Raw genomic sequence first — 14,370 nt, forward strand, 5'->3', positions numbered from 1 at the left:
CACTCAATCAATCGCATTTATTGAGCGCTTACTGTGTGCAGAGCACTGTACTGAGCGCTTGGGAAGTACAAGTTGGCAACATATAGAGACAGTCCCTACCCAAACAGTGGGCTCACAGTCTAGAAGGGGGAGACAGAGAACAAAACCAAACATATTAACAAAATAGAATAGATATGTACAAGTAAAATAGAGTAATAAATATGTACAAACATATATGCATATCTATATCTATATCTATATCTATATCTCTCTCTCTCTCTCTCTCTCTCTATATATATATATATACAATCCAGTACCAAATTTGACTCCACCTAGTCTCACTTTTTTCCCGAGGTGTGTTTCTAATATACCAAGGGAGTCTTCCAGACCTCCATCAACAGATTGGCCCAAGGGTTAATTTCTTCCCCATACCGTACCTTTTCCAGCCCCAAGTAGTCAAATCTTGAGGATGAAAATGATTTGTGAAGCACAACACACTCTGGAATTTTTTTTTTTTTTACATGGTATTTGTTAAGTGCTTACTAAGTGCCAATCACTGTAACTGTTAGGGTGGATACAAGATAATCAGGTTGGACACATTCCCTGTACCATAGATGCAGTCATCCAGACAGGATAGGATGAGTGACTGTGTTACCGTGGTTGCAGTTTGGATGGAGAGGAAAGGGAGGATTTTAGCCATGTTGGGAAGATGGAACCGACGGGATTCAGTGATGGATTGAGTATGTGGGTTGAAAGAGAGAGACGAGTCAAGGATAACGGTTTTATGAGACAAGGAAGAATGGTGGTACCATGGACAGTGTATGAAGAGGTATGATTCATTCATTCAATCGCATTTATTGAGCGCTTCCTGTGTGCAGAGCACTGTACTAAGCGCTTGGGAAGTCCAAGTTGGCAACATCTAGAGACGGTGCCTACCCAACAGAATAAATATGTTTGATTTGATTTCCTTGGATGGATGATGGATGGATGATCTGTGCCCATCCATCACGCACCGAGGGCCCGGAGCCAGGGAATTTCTGGGAACGGAAAATCAAAGCGAGGACGACGATCTCTCCCAGATACCTCTTGGGCGCTCCAGCAAAACCTATCTTTTCCTCAGGCTACAAGATCCCGGGAAGAGCTGGAGAACCTCGCTCAATCAATCAATCAATCAATCAATGCTACAAGATCCCGGGAAGAGCTGGAGAACCTCGTTCAATCAATCAATCAATCAATCAATCAATCGTATTTATTGAGCGCTTCCGGTGTGCAGAGCACTGTACTAAGCGCTTGGGAAGTCCAAGTTGGCAACATCTAGAGACGGTCCCTACCCAACGGCGGGCTCACAGTCTAGAAGGGGGAGACAGACAACAAAACAAAACAAAACAAAACATTTTAACAAAATAAAATAAATAGAATAAATATGTACAAGTAAAATAAATAGAGTAATAAATATGTACAAATATATATACATATATACAGATGCTGTGGGTGGGGGTGGAGGAAGGAAGGGGCTCAGTCTGCTATGATCTGCTATAACACGACTAGCAGTGGTGAAAAAGTGGGGAATGTGGGCCGAAATAGCTCAGTTGGGAGAGCGTTAGACTGAAGATCTAAAGGTCCCTGGTTCGATCCCGGGTTTCGGCAAGTGATTTTCCTTTTGTGACTGCAAAATCGGGAAACTTTTCCTGTTCATCCATTTGATCTTGCTCCGGCCTAAACCACGGACGTTATCTATAGGGAATAGAAGGGACTGTGGTCACATATTGTGTCTCCGTCCCTTATTCGCGTCTTGAAACCTTCCTTTCCCATTCTAGCGGGAAGAATAGAAACACAAATCAAAATCCCAGACAAGTTGCCCTTTGGCCATTTGTCTGCAATTGAGGACCATCCAAAAAAAAAGGATTTGGTGTGTCAGGATGGCCGAGCGGTCTAAGGCGCTGCGTTCAGGTCGCAGTCTCCTCTGGAGGCGTGGGTTCAAATCCCACTCCTGACATCCATTTTCCCGCCCTAACTTTGGCCATTCTTTTACCAGAAGATATCCCAAGGATCCTAACGGGGATAGTTTTCGGGCTATTGGGCTTGGTCACTTGGGCCGTGACTCCAAAAACTAATGGAAGTCGGAAGAACCTGGATTTTTATCCCAGATCCGCCTTTTGTCTGTTGTGTGATTTTGAGCAAGTCACTCCATTTCTCTGTGACTCAATTACCTCATCTGTAAAATGGGGATTAAGACCGTGAGCCCCGCGTGGGACAACCTGATAACCTTGTATCTATCCCAGGGTTTAGAACAATGCTCGGCACATAGTAAGCGCTTAACAAATACCATTATTATTATTATTATTATTACATAGCAGCAGGCCAATTGCTGCAGGCCTCTTTAACACACTGGTGACACTAACCAATGTGATTCTTGACTGTGAGCCGTTGTTGGGTAGGGACCTTCTCTATATGTTGCCGATTTGTACTTCCCAAGCGTTTAGTGCAGTGTTCTGCACACAGTAAGCTCTCAAAAAATACTATTGAATGAATGATACCCCTTCCACTCACGGTCTACACAGGGCGTCATTTGTGACAGTAGAGTGAGTGACAGTAGAGTAGTCTGAAAAATTTTTTCCAGTTGGCTCGTTGGTCTAGGGGTATGATTCTCCCTTTGGGTGCGAGAGGTCCCGGGTTCAAATCCTGAACGAGCCCAACCTTTTCTCCCCTTCATTAGCCGAAAGTAGTCCCACGTTTCAGGTCCATTTCCTTGTACTTTCCCGGTCCCCCCGTCCGTTGTTTATTTTAATGCCTGTCTCCGATTATAGACTGTAAGGGACAGTTTCTAATTTTTATCTAGTTCCTGGAGTCATGGCCCACATGACCAAACCCGTTAGCCCCCAAATACTACCCTTTAGGATATCTTCTTGTGCAAGAATGGACAAAAAGTTAGGGCGGGGAAGGAAAAGAGGGGATGTCAGGAGTAGGATTCGAACCCACGCCTCCAGAGGAGACTGCGACCTGAACGCAGCGCCTTAGACCGCTCGGCCATCCTGACTCCTTTGGACGCCTTTTTTCGGATGGTCCTCAACTGCAGAAGAATGGCCAAATGGCAAGGTGTCCTGGATTTTGATTTGTGTTTTTATCCTTCCTGCTAGAACGGGAAAGGAGAGATTCAAGTACGTGGAGAAGACGCTAATCAGGTTGACCATGGTCCCTTATATTCCCTGATATCCCTACCTATAGGTAACATCCGTGGTTTAGGCCGAAGCAAGATAAAATGGATGAACATGTATATATGTACATATTTATTACTCTATTTATTTATTTATTTTACTTGTACATATCTATTCTAGTTGTTTTATTTTGTTGGTATGTTTGGTTTTGTTCTCTGTCTCCCCCTTTTAGACTGTGAGCCCACTGTTGGGTAGGGACTGTCTCTATGTGTTGCCAATTTGGACTTCCCAAGCGCTTAGTACAGTGCTCTGCACACAGTAAGCGCTCAATAAATGCGATTGATGATGATGATGGTGATGATGATGAAAAGTTTCCCCGATTTTGCAGTCACAAAAACAGCCACTTGCCGAAACCTGGGACCTTTAGAGCTTCAGTTTAATACTCTCCCAGCTGAGTTTTTTCGGCCTTCAAACTGCCATTCTTCACCACTAATCAATCAATCAATCAATCGTATTTATTGAGCGCTTACTATGTGCACTAGTGTGTCTCACTAATAATCGTGTTATAACAGACCATGCGGTGGTCTGCTATTTGCTTGAACTTGTCCCCGCCCTTTCTAGACCTCATGAGGCTACAGCCTGATTTGAGAACTTCCTACAACTGTGAGCACTACGTGGGACATCCTAATCACCTTGTATCCCCCCAGTGCTTCTCACATAGTAAGCGCTTAACCAATACCATCATCATTATTATTATACAACAATCTTAGTGTGTATGGTGTGTTCATTAACATGGAATATCTCAAAGAGATAAAACGGTTGATTGGCAGTGGTGGGATTCGAACCCACGCCTCCGGAGAGACTGGAGCCTAAATCCAGCGCCTTAGACCGCTCGGCCACACTACCACGCTATTTAGGGGATTTTCATTAATATCAGAGGGAGTTGTGATTTGGGCGGATTTTTTGAACTGTGGAAATCTGCCTTTCTATGGTAAATACTCCAAAGATAAAATCTCCTCTCCTGTGCAGTCCAGACCTTCCCCTCAATGGGATTCTACCATGAGGGGCCCTCAACCATCCCAGTTTCCTCGGACCCTAGAGTTAATAATAATAATAGTGGTATTTGTTAAGCGCTTTTTATGTGCCAAGCACTGGGGCAGGGTAATCAAGTTGTCCCGCATGGGGCTCCCAATCTTAACGCCCATTTTACAGACGAGGTAACCGAGGCACAGAGAAGTGAAGTGGTTTGCCCAAGTTCACACAACAGACAAGTGGCGGAGCCGGGATCGGAATCCAAGTCTTCTGATTCCCAAGCCCATGTTCTTCCCACTAGGCCAAGTTGCCACCATATTCGTGCTGGAACATCCATTAGATGCTCTCTCATCATCATCATCAATCGTATTTATTGAGCGCTTACTATGTGCAGAGCACTGTACTAAGCGCTTGGGAAGTACAAATTGGCAACATATAGAGACAGTCCCTACCCAACGGCTCCTGGCTCATTCTTAGCTGACCGTTTGCTGCGGTGTTTTTCCCAAAGGGGATGGGCCAACCTCTCTGAGTGTCCCCTTGACAACCTTTGGGAATCCCGGGAACGTCTCTCCAGGGAGCCTTTTTCCAGCAGGGATGCAGTAGAGAGAGGGATTAGAAGTGGGGCTATTGGAAAAAACTTTCTAGGAATCTTGGAGTTGAGTTCCGGCAGCCTCAGGTTAGGAACACTATTGGCGGGTGAATAGAGGTGAAAAGTACGCCTAAGGAGGCGCTTAGTATAGTGCTCTGCACACAGTAAGCGCTCAATAAATACGATTGAATGAATGAAAAGAGCCTTTCCGTTCTCTGTGACTCATCTGTCAAATGGGGATAAAGACCGTGAGCCCCGCGTGGGACAACCTGATTTCGGTTCTCTGTGACTCAGTGTCCTCATCTGTCAAATGGGGATTAAGACCGTGAGCCCCACGTGGGACAACCTGATTACCTTGTATTCATCATCATCATCATCATCAATCGTATTTATTGAGCGCTTACTGTGTGCAGAGCACTGTACTAAGCGCTTGGGAAGTACTCAGTCGTATTTATTGAGCGCTTACTGTGTGCAGAGCCCTACGCTTAGATCAGTGCTTCGCACATAGTAAGCGCTTAACCAATGCTATCATTAGTATCATTATTATTCCCGGGGTCGATGTGGCCCACAACCTCCAGGACTTCTAGACTGTAAACTCGTTGAGGGCAGGGAATGTGTCTGTTTATTGTTATAGTGTACTCTCCCAAGCGCTTAGTACAGTGCTCTGCACACAGTAAGCGCTCCATAAATAGGATTGAATATATCAGGTATTCCAATACAACGACCAGTTAGACGGATGCATCGGAAGACTAGACTTTGAGGAAGGATGAACGAAAGTATTTCGTGTATGACCCTTCGATAGCTCAGCTGGTAGAGCGGAGGACTGTAGACGTTTACACTTAGGTATCCTTAGGTCGCTGGTTCGATTCCGGCTCGAAGGAGTCTGATTTTATTTTTTTCCTCTACTGTTAATGCATGGGGTGAAATTGTAACAGCGATGATAATAATAATAATAATAATAATAATAATAATAATAATAGTAATGTTGGTATTTTTTTAGCGCTTACTATGTGCCAAGCACTGTTCTAAACTCTAGGGTAAATCGAAGCAGCGTGGCTCAGTGGAAAGAGCCCGGGCTTGGGAGTTCTAATGGTCGTGGGTTCTAATCCCGACTCCTCCACTTGTCAGCTTTGTGACTTTGGGCCTCACTTCTCTGGCCCTCAGTTCCCTCATCTGTAAAATGGGGATTAAGACTGTGAACCCCATGTGGGACAACCTGATTACCTTGTATCCCCCCCCCCCCTGCGCTTAGAACAGTGCTTGGCACATAGTAAGCCCTTAACAAATACCATAATAATAATTATTATTATTACTATAGTAAGCGCTCCACAAATACCATGAACATCAGCATCAGTTTTTCCAGCTGCTCTACACCTCGCCCTCTTCACTTGTCCAAGCCCCATCAACTATCCGCGCTTGGCTCTCTCTCCTTCCTCCTTCTCTCTTTCTCCCGTCCTCTCCATTCTTCCATACACTTGTCCCCATCTTCCCAACCTTCCTAGAAACGCAATTCCTCTGGGAAATCTTTCCTGATTAACTCACAAAATCCAAGTTAGATCATCAACTCCATAATATGCTTAGCACTTTTCTATTCCATTCCTCTTCTCATCCCGTATTCATTCAATCGTATTTATCATCATCAATCGTATTTATTGAGCGCTTACTATGTGCAGAGCACTGTACTAAGCGCTTGAACGCTTACTGTGTACTAAGCACTGTACAGTTAAGCACTATACTAAGCGCTTGGGAAGTACAAGTCGACAACATATAGAGACGGTTCGTACGCATGTTTTGTTTGTGTATTTCTTTGCATATTCAGTTTTTCATTCCTCTATTTCAAGCTGGTGCATCCTTGCATTCCTTTTTGGTCACAGTAGTTCAACATTATATTTCTCTCTCTATTCCCTAGTACGTATAGAGGATTTTAGCCGTTTCCGTAGTGTAGTGGTTATCACACTCGCCTAACACGCGAAAGGTCCTCGGTTCGAAACCGGGCGGAAACATCAACCTTTTTGCAGCGTTTCAATAATATCACCATCCGCAATAATAATAATGATGGCATTTATTAAGCATTTACTATGTGCAAAGCACTGTTCTAAGCGCTGGGGAGTTTACAAAGGGATCAGGTTGTCCCACGTGGGGCTCACAGTCTTAAACCCCATTTTTGCAGATGAGGTAACTGAGGCACAGAGAAGTGAAGTGACTTGCCCAAAGTCACACAGCTGACAAGTGGTGGAGCCGGGATTTGAACCCATGACCTCTGAAAACATATTTTCATGGTGACCGTAGCACTATCCGTGATTCATTCCTTGAGCGAAAAAAAAATCTCAATCATGGAAAATGCGAGGAGGACGGTGACGAAGGTTCAGCTAAAGACCACCTATGTCTGTGTCTAAGCCCAGCGCTTAGAACAGTGCTTTGCGCATAATAAGCACTTAACAAATGCCATTATAAAAAAAAAGATGTAAACTGCACCCTTCAGACAACCAAAGTGACTCGTCAGACACTTCTGGGGGCGGGAGGAATAGGACTCCAAGATGCAGATATAAGGATATAAGGATATAAGGAAGAAAAGGACTAAGGTCCCACCGAGATTTGAACTCGGATCGCTGGATTCAGAGTCCAGAGTGCTAACCATTACACCATGGGGCCCTTACTGAGCGCTTTTGTCGTCGTAACTTCTCTGATTGCAGTGTGGTACATACATATTGTGATAGAAGTATCTGTATCCTGAAATCCACCGGAGTTACCTACGAAAAACAGTGTTTTAGGACGGGATTCAGTGGCTTCCCCGGCATTTGATGGCTCACCTTTCCTCTACTGGAGGTCTCAGCCCCTCCTGGAGACTCCGCATTTGGAAAATCCCCGAAATTCCACCTATGCCTGACGTTAGGGATCCGCAGGACTAGAATGGAGAATCCAGGTAGGCCGCAGGATTAAAAATTTACCGGTAACTTCTTTTCTGGATGACCAGGAAAACAGAAAAACTGTATTTCCCAATTCCACAGATACCCGTTAACGCATGGGGTGAAATTGTAACAGCGATGATGATGATGATGATAATAATAATAATGTTGGTATTTGTTTAGCGCTTACTATGTGCCAAGCACTGTTCTAAACTCTAGGGTAAATCGAAGCAGCGTGGCTCAGTGGAAAGAGCCCGGGCTTGGGAGATCTAATGGTCGTGGGTTTTAATCCCGCTCCGCCACTTGTCAGCTTTGTGACTTTGGGCAAGTCACTTCACCTCTCTGGGCCTCAGTTCCCTCATCTGTAAAATCGGGATTAAGACTGTGAACCCCATGTGGGACAATCTGATTACCTTGTATCCCCCCCCCCCCCAGCGCTTAGAACAGTGCTTGGCACATAGTAAGCGCTTAACAAATACCATAATAATAATAATTATTATTATTATAGTAAGCGCTCCGCAAATACCATGAACATCATCATCAGTTTTTCCAGCTGCTCTACACCTCTCCCTCTTCACTTGTCCCAGCCCCATCTACTATCCGCACTTGGCTCCCTCTCCTTCCTCCTTCTCTCTTTCTCCCGTCCTCTCCATTCTTCCATCCCGGGAATCCTTCCCATCCCAAATCGGCCAGACTACACTTCTCCCCATCTTCCCAACCTTTCTAGAAACGCAATTCCTCTGGGAAATCTTTCCTGATTAACACACAAAATCCAAGTTAGATAATCAACTCCATAATATGCTTAGCACTTTTCTATTCCATTCCTCTTCTCATCCCGTATTCATTCAGTCGTATTTATTGAGCGCTTACCGTGTACTAAGCACTGTACACTTGAGCGCTGTACTAAGCGCTTGGGAAGTACAAGTCGGCAACATATAGAGACGGTTCGTAGGTATGTTTTTGTTTGTGTTTTTCTTTGTATATTCAGTTCTTCATTCCGCTATTTCAAGCTGGTACGTCCTTGCATTCCCTTTTGGTTACAGTGGTTCAACATTATTTTTCTCTCTCTATTCTCTGGTTCGCAATGGGAGTGTAAGCCGTTTCCGTAGTGTAGTGGTTATCACATTCGCCTAACACGCGAAAGGTCCTCGGTTCGAAACCGGGCGGAAACATTAACCTTTTTGCAGCGTTTCAATAATATCACCTTCCGCAATAATAATAATGATGGCATTTAGTAAGCGCTTACTATGTGCAAAGCACTGTTCTAAGCGCTGGGGAGTTTACAAGGTGATCAGGTTGTCCCACGTGGGGCTCACAGTCTTAATCCCCATTTTTACAGATGAGGTAACTGAGGCACAGAGAAGTTAAGTGACTTGCCCAAAGTCACACAGCTGACAAGTGGTGGAGGCCCACTGTTGGGTAGGGACTGTCTCTATATGTTGCCAACTTGTACTTCCCAAGCGCTTAGTACAGTGCTCTGCACACAGTAAGCGCTCAATAAATACGATTGATTGATTGATTGATTGATTGATTGGAGCCGGGATATGAACCAATGACCTCTGAAAACATATTTTCATGGTAACTTTAACACTATCCGTGACTCATTCCTTGAGCGAAAAAAAATCTCATTAATCATGGAAAATGCGAGGAGGACGGAGGTGACGAAGGTCCAATTAAAGACCAGCGCTTAGAACAGTGCTTTGCGCATAGCAAGCACTTAACAAATGCCATTATATATATAAAAAAGGATGTAAACTGCACCCTTCAGACGGCCACAGTAACTCGTCAGACACTTCTGGGCGTGGGAGGAGCAGGACTCCAAGATGAAGACCGGGATATAAGGAAGAAACAGATTAAGGTCCCACCGAGATTTGAACTCGGATCGTTGGATTCAGAGGCCAGAGGGTTAACCATCATACCATGTAGCCCCTACTGAGCGCTTTTGTCGTCGTAACTTTTCTGAATGCAGTGTGGTAAATTCGTATTGTGATAGAAGTATCTGTATCCTGAAATCCACCGGGGTTACCTACGAAAAAAAGTGTTTTAGGACGGGATTCGGTGGCTTCCCAGACATTTGATGGCTCACCTTTCCTCTACTGGAAGTCTCAGCCCCTCCTGGAGACTCCACACTTGGAAAATCCCCGAAATTCCACCTATGCCTATTCCACATTATTATTATAGTAAGCGCTCCACAAATACCAAAAACATCATCATCAGTTTTTCCAGCTGTTCTACACCTCGTCCTCTTCACTTTTCCCATCCCCATCTACTATCCGCGCCTGGCTCTCTCGCCTTCCTCCTTCTCTCTTTCTCCCGTTCTCTCCATTCTTCCATCCCGGGAATCCTTCCCATCCCAAATCGGCCAGACTACACTTGTCCCCATCTTCCCAACCTTCCTAGAAACGCACTTCCTCTGGGAAATCTTTCCTGATTAACTCACAAAATCCAAGTTAGATCATCAACTCCATAATATGCTTAGCACTTTTCTATTCCATTCCTCTATTCTATTCTCATCCCGTATTCATTCAATCGTATTTATTGAGCGCTTACCGTGTACTAAGCACTGTACACTTGAGCACTGTACTAAGCGCTTGGGAAGTACAAGTCGGCAACATATAGAGACGGTTCGTAGGTATGTTTTTGTTTGTGTATTTCTTTGCATATTCAGTTCTTCATTCCGCTATTTCAAGCTGGTACATCCTTGCATTCCTTTTTGGTCACAGTGGTTCAACATTATTTTTCTCTCTCTATTCTCTGGTTCGCAAGGGGGAGGTTAAATGGTTTCCGTAGTGTAGTGGTTATCGCATTCGCCTAACACGCGAAAGGTCCTCGGTTCGAAACCGGGCGGAAACATAAAGTTTTCGCAGCGTTTCAATATCACCATCCGCAATAATAATGATGGCATTTATTAAGCGCTTACTATGTACAAAGCACTGTTCTAAGCGCTGGGGAGTTTACGAGGGGATCAGGTTGTCCCACGTGAGGCTCACAGTCTTAAACCTCATTTTTGCAGATGAGGTAACTGAGGCACAGAGAAGTGAAGTGACTTGCCCAAAGTCACACAGCTGACAAGTGGTGGAGGCGGGATATGAACCCATGACCTCTGAAAACCTATTTTCCTGGTAACCGTAACACTATCCGTGACTCATTCCTTGAGCGAAAAAAAAATCTCATTAATCATGGAGAATGCGAGGAGGACGGAGGTGACGAAGGTCCAGCTGAAGACCACCTATGTCTGTGTCTAAGCCCAGCGCTTAGAACAGTGCTTTGCGCATAGTAAGCACTTAACAAATGCCATTATATATAAAAAAAGATGTAAACTGCACCCTTCAGACAACCAAAGTGACTCGTCAGACACTTCTGGGCGCGGGAGGAATAGGACTCCAAGATGCAGACCGGGATATAAGGAAGAAAAAAATTAAGGTCCCACCGAGATTTGAACTCGGATCGCTGGATTCAGAGTCCAGAGTGCTAACCATTACACCATGGGGCCCTTATTGAGCGCGTTTGTCGTCGTACTTTCTCTGAATGCAGTGTGGTACATTCGTATTGTGATAGAAGTATCTGTATCCTGAAATCCACCGGAGTTACCTACGAAAAAAAATGTTTTAGGACGGGATTCGGTGGCTTCCTAGACATTTGATGGCTCACCTTTCCTCTACTGGAGGTCTCAGCCCCTCCTGGAGACTCCACACTTGGAAAATCCCCGAAATTCCACCTATGCCTGACGTTGGGGATGCGCAGGACTAGAATGGAGAATCCAGGTAGGCCGCAGGATTAAAAACTCACCGGAAACTTCTTTTCTGGATGGCCAGGAGAACAGAAAAACTGTATTTCCCAATTCCACCGATACCGCTGATGTGAAATTGTTTCTCACATCTGGCTCTGTGGCGCAATGGATAGCGCATTGGACTTCTAGTGTAGAGGAGGCAATTCAAAGGTTGTGGGTTCGAGTCCCACCAGAGTCGCGTTTCTTTTCTTCCTTAAAATAGGGGAAGAGCCCATCGGGTCTGTCGGGTTCGATTGCTCCGGTACCAGTGATTTTGGGGTTCAGTTCCCCAGAGGAAGGGGTAGAGGTCATTCCTGGGACGGTACACATCTATAGTAATAGATATGTTAGTATTGTCACAATAATATCATTGTCATTACTGTAACTTTTATAAAAAGCAAAATATGACGTAGGAAGCATAATAATGGTGATGATTATAATAATGATAAGCAATAGTCTTAGTAATATTAGTCGTAGTACCAGTATCAGTAATAGTTAACTTTTCCCATTTGGTGCAAACCGTGATCTATACAGAAACAAATAAAACAAAACCCGATCTACATTGAGTGCTTTAAAGTCTCAAAGTGGGGCAAGAGAGATTAAAGAAAGAACCCGTCTTTATTTGGCAGAGCAAGGAAGTCTTCCAAAGAGGAACTTCTTGCTGTTTTCAGTCAAACAGAAGTTTTTCCAGCCCTGATAGCCATTGGCTGTTTTTTCCTAGGGCTGTTAGAGCCAGGGGCTTCCATGGGATTTCCGTAGAAGTGGACAGACTTTTGGGGAGGAGGAAAAAATAAGAAGATCCCACCGAGATTTGAACTCGGATCGCTGGATTCAAAGTCCAAAGTGCTAACCATTACACCATGGGACCACTGTAGCAGCTGCATTCCATGAAACTTACATTTTTATTTTGGAAAGAGTCACTGTTTCAGTTCCATGAATTTTTCAGTGAATGCCACGAGTCACGGCAGAGGAATCCTCATCCCGACTCCGCCCGGCAGCTGCTCCTGAATAATCCGGATCCAGATCCGGTTGGTTGGAAGTTCATCCAGCCCGGAGGCAGGGGCATGATCTTTAAGGAATCAAAGCTCCTCCCCTTCGGTAGCCTCGCCTCCTGCCCTAGCCCCGAACCAGTGACGAATAATAATGATAATAATAATAATAGTAATAATAAAATAGCAATAATATTGGTATTCGTTAAGCGCTCACTCCGTCCCAGGTACTGTATTAAGCGCTGGGGCGGATACAAGCAAATCGGACTGTCCCATCTGTGGCTCACAGCCTCCATCCCCATTTTACAGATGCGGCAACTGAGGCACAGAGAAGTGAAGGAATGGAAAGAATGGTTGAAAAATAGGCAGTCCGTGCGGGTATTTCGGACACCCAGTAGTCGACCCGAATTAAGCAGCGAGAGGAGGGAAAGATCTTTCTTTCCACAAAGGGACAGAACAGAGCTGTGATGAGGGAGTTACTTCCCAAGCGCTTAGTACAGTGCCCTGCACACAGTAAGCGCTCAATAAATACGATTGAATGAAAGGGAGGATGGGACGAAGTTAGAGGCCAGTCGGGTGATGAAAGAAAGGCCTGGTGAGTCTCAAGGTCTCCTTCTTTGACTTCCAAGTCGTCAAAGGACTGCGTCCATCCTGATTAACGTCTATCTACCCTAGAGTTCAGAACAGTGTTTAGCACATAGTGAGTGCCTAACAAATATCATATTTTTATTATGAATCTCCATAATAAAGAGGTAAGGAGAAACGCTATAATGAAAAGCGGAAATGAGAGGGTTTAGAAGATATTAGTCATTCTAATATGAATTAGATATAGGTGTGCGGAGCATGTAGTAAGAGCTTGGTAGAGTACAGTCATCATCATCAGTGGTATTTATTGAGCTCTTACTGTGTGCAGGGCACTGTACTAAGCACTCGGGCGAGGACAGTCATCATCAGTGGTATTTACTGAGCGCTTACCGTGTGCAGAGCATTGTACTAAGTGCTTGGTAGAGTATAATCATCATCATCAATGGTATTTACTGAGCGCTTACCGTGTGCGGAACACTGTATTAAGTGCTTGGTAGAGTATAATCATCATCATCAATGGTATTTATTGAGAGTTTACTCGATGCAGAGGACTGGACTAAGTGCTTAAGCTCTTTACTGCTATACTGTGCTCTCCCACCCGGCCTATTTCTTCAGACCGATCTGTGATTCTTCTCCCCCTCGTCGCCCTCTCCATCCCCCGTCTTACCTCCTTCCCTTCCCCACAGCACCTGAATATATGTATATATGTTTGTACATATTTATTACTCTATTTATTTATTTTACTTGTACAAATCTATTCTATTTATTTTATTTTGTTAATATGTTTGGTTTTGTTCTCCGTCTCCCCCTTCTAGATTGTGAGCCCACTGTTGGGTAGGGATCGTCTCTATATGTTGCCAACTTGGACTTCCCAAGCGCTTAGTACAGTGCTCTGCACACAGTAAGCGCTCAATAAATACGATTGATTGATTGATTGATTGATTGAGGTTCTCCAGCTCTTCCCGGGATCTTGTATCCTGAGGAAAAGATAGGTTTTGCTGGAGCGTCCAAGAGGCATCCGGGAGAGATCGTCGTCCTCGCTTTGATTTTCTGTTCCCAGAAATTCCCTGGCTCCGGGCCCTCGGTGCGTGATGGATGGGTACAGATGTCGTGGTTCGGTTTGGGGGGATTTTTTCCCGTTCAATTAAGTGGGTAGATTGAATCGGATTAATTTCAGAGACAAGTCATCCGCAGAGACATTTCACCTGAGTACATTTCTCCAATGACTTTTAAGCAGGCTCGTTGGTCTAGGGGTATGATTCTCGCTTTGGGTGCGAGAGGTCCCGGGTTCAAATCCCGGACGAGCCCGGGATTTTTTTTTTCTGTCAGAGCCTAACTCAATCAATCAATCAATCAATCAGTCGTA

The 14,370-nt window shown here is 44.6% G+C and overlaps 13 non-coding genes across 13 annotated transcripts; 8 read left to right on the plus strand and 5 right to left on the minus strand.

Moving 5' to 3' along the window:
• Positions 1-1,553: 1,553 nt before the first annotated feature.
• TRNAF-GAA lies at positions 1,554-1,626 on the plus strand. Its single transcript has one exon. It is a non-coding gene; the product is annotated as a tRNA-Phe (tRNA).
• A 266-nt stretch (positions 1,627-1,892) lies between these two features.
• TRNAL-CAG lies at positions 1,893-1,975 on the plus strand. Its single transcript has one exon. It is a non-coding gene; the product is annotated as a tRNA-Leu (tRNA).
• Positions 1,976-2,933: 958 nt separating this feature from the next.
• On the minus strand, positions 2,934-3,016 carry TRNAL-CAG. Its single transcript has one exon. It is a non-coding gene; the product is annotated as a tRNA-Leu (tRNA).
• A 942-nt stretch (positions 3,017-3,958) lies between these two features.
• On the minus strand, positions 3,959-4,040 carry TRNAL-UAG. Its single transcript has one exon. It is a non-coding gene; the product is annotated as a tRNA-Leu (tRNA).
• Positions 4,041-5,547: 1,507 nt separating this feature from the next.
• TRNAY-GUA lies at positions 5,548-5,636 on the plus strand. Its single transcript is given in 2 exon segments — positions 5,548-5,584; positions 5,601-5,636. It is a non-coding gene; the product is annotated as a tRNA-Tyr (tRNA).
• A 1,049-nt stretch (positions 5,637-6,685) lies between these two features.
• On the plus strand, positions 6,686-6,758 carry TRNAV-AAC. The gene has a single exon. It is a non-coding gene; the product is annotated as a tRNA-Val (tRNA).
• A 577-nt stretch (positions 6,759-7,335) lies between these two features.
• On the minus strand, positions 7,336-7,407 carry TRNAQ-CUG. Its single transcript has one exon. It is a non-coding gene; the product is annotated as a tRNA-Gln (tRNA).
• Positions 7,408-8,760: 1,353 nt separating this feature from the next.
• On the plus strand, positions 8,761-8,833 carry TRNAV-AAC. The gene has a single exon. It is a non-coding gene; the product is annotated as a tRNA-Val (tRNA).
• Positions 8,834-10,441: 1,608 nt separating this feature from the next.
• Positions 10,442-10,514, plus strand: TRNAV-AAC. Its single transcript has one exon. It is a non-coding gene; the product is annotated as a tRNA-Val (tRNA).
• Positions 10,515-11,082: 568 nt separating this feature from the next.
• TRNAQ-CUG lies at positions 11,083-11,154 on the minus strand. The gene has a single exon. It is a non-coding gene; the product is annotated as a tRNA-Gln (tRNA).
• A 388-nt stretch (positions 11,155-11,542) lies between these two features.
• On the plus strand, positions 11,543-11,629 carry TRNAR-UCU. The gene is given in 2 exon segments: positions 11,543-11,579; positions 11,594-11,629. It is a non-coding gene; the product is annotated as a tRNA-Arg (tRNA).
• Positions 11,630-12,226: 597 nt separating this feature from the next.
• TRNAQ-UUG lies at positions 12,227-12,298 on the minus strand. The gene has a single exon. It is a non-coding gene; the product is annotated as a tRNA-Gln (tRNA).
• Positions 12,299-14,240: 1,942 nt separating this feature from the next.
• Positions 14,241-14,312, plus strand: TRNAP-UGG. The gene has a single exon. It is a non-coding gene; the product is annotated as a tRNA-Pro (tRNA).
• The last annotated feature ends 58 nt before the right edge of the window (positions 14,313-14,370 follow it).

The sequence above is a fragment of the Tachyglossus aculeatus genome, unplaced genomic scaffold, assembly GCF_015852505.1.
Source record: "Tachyglossus aculeatus isolate mTacAcu1 unplaced genomic scaffold, mTacAcu1.pri scaffold_101_arrow_ctg1, whole genome shotgun sequence".
Classification (NCBI taxonomy): domain Eukaryota; kingdom Metazoa; phylum Chordata; class Mammalia; order Monotremata; family Tachyglossidae; genus Tachyglossus; species Tachyglossus aculeatus.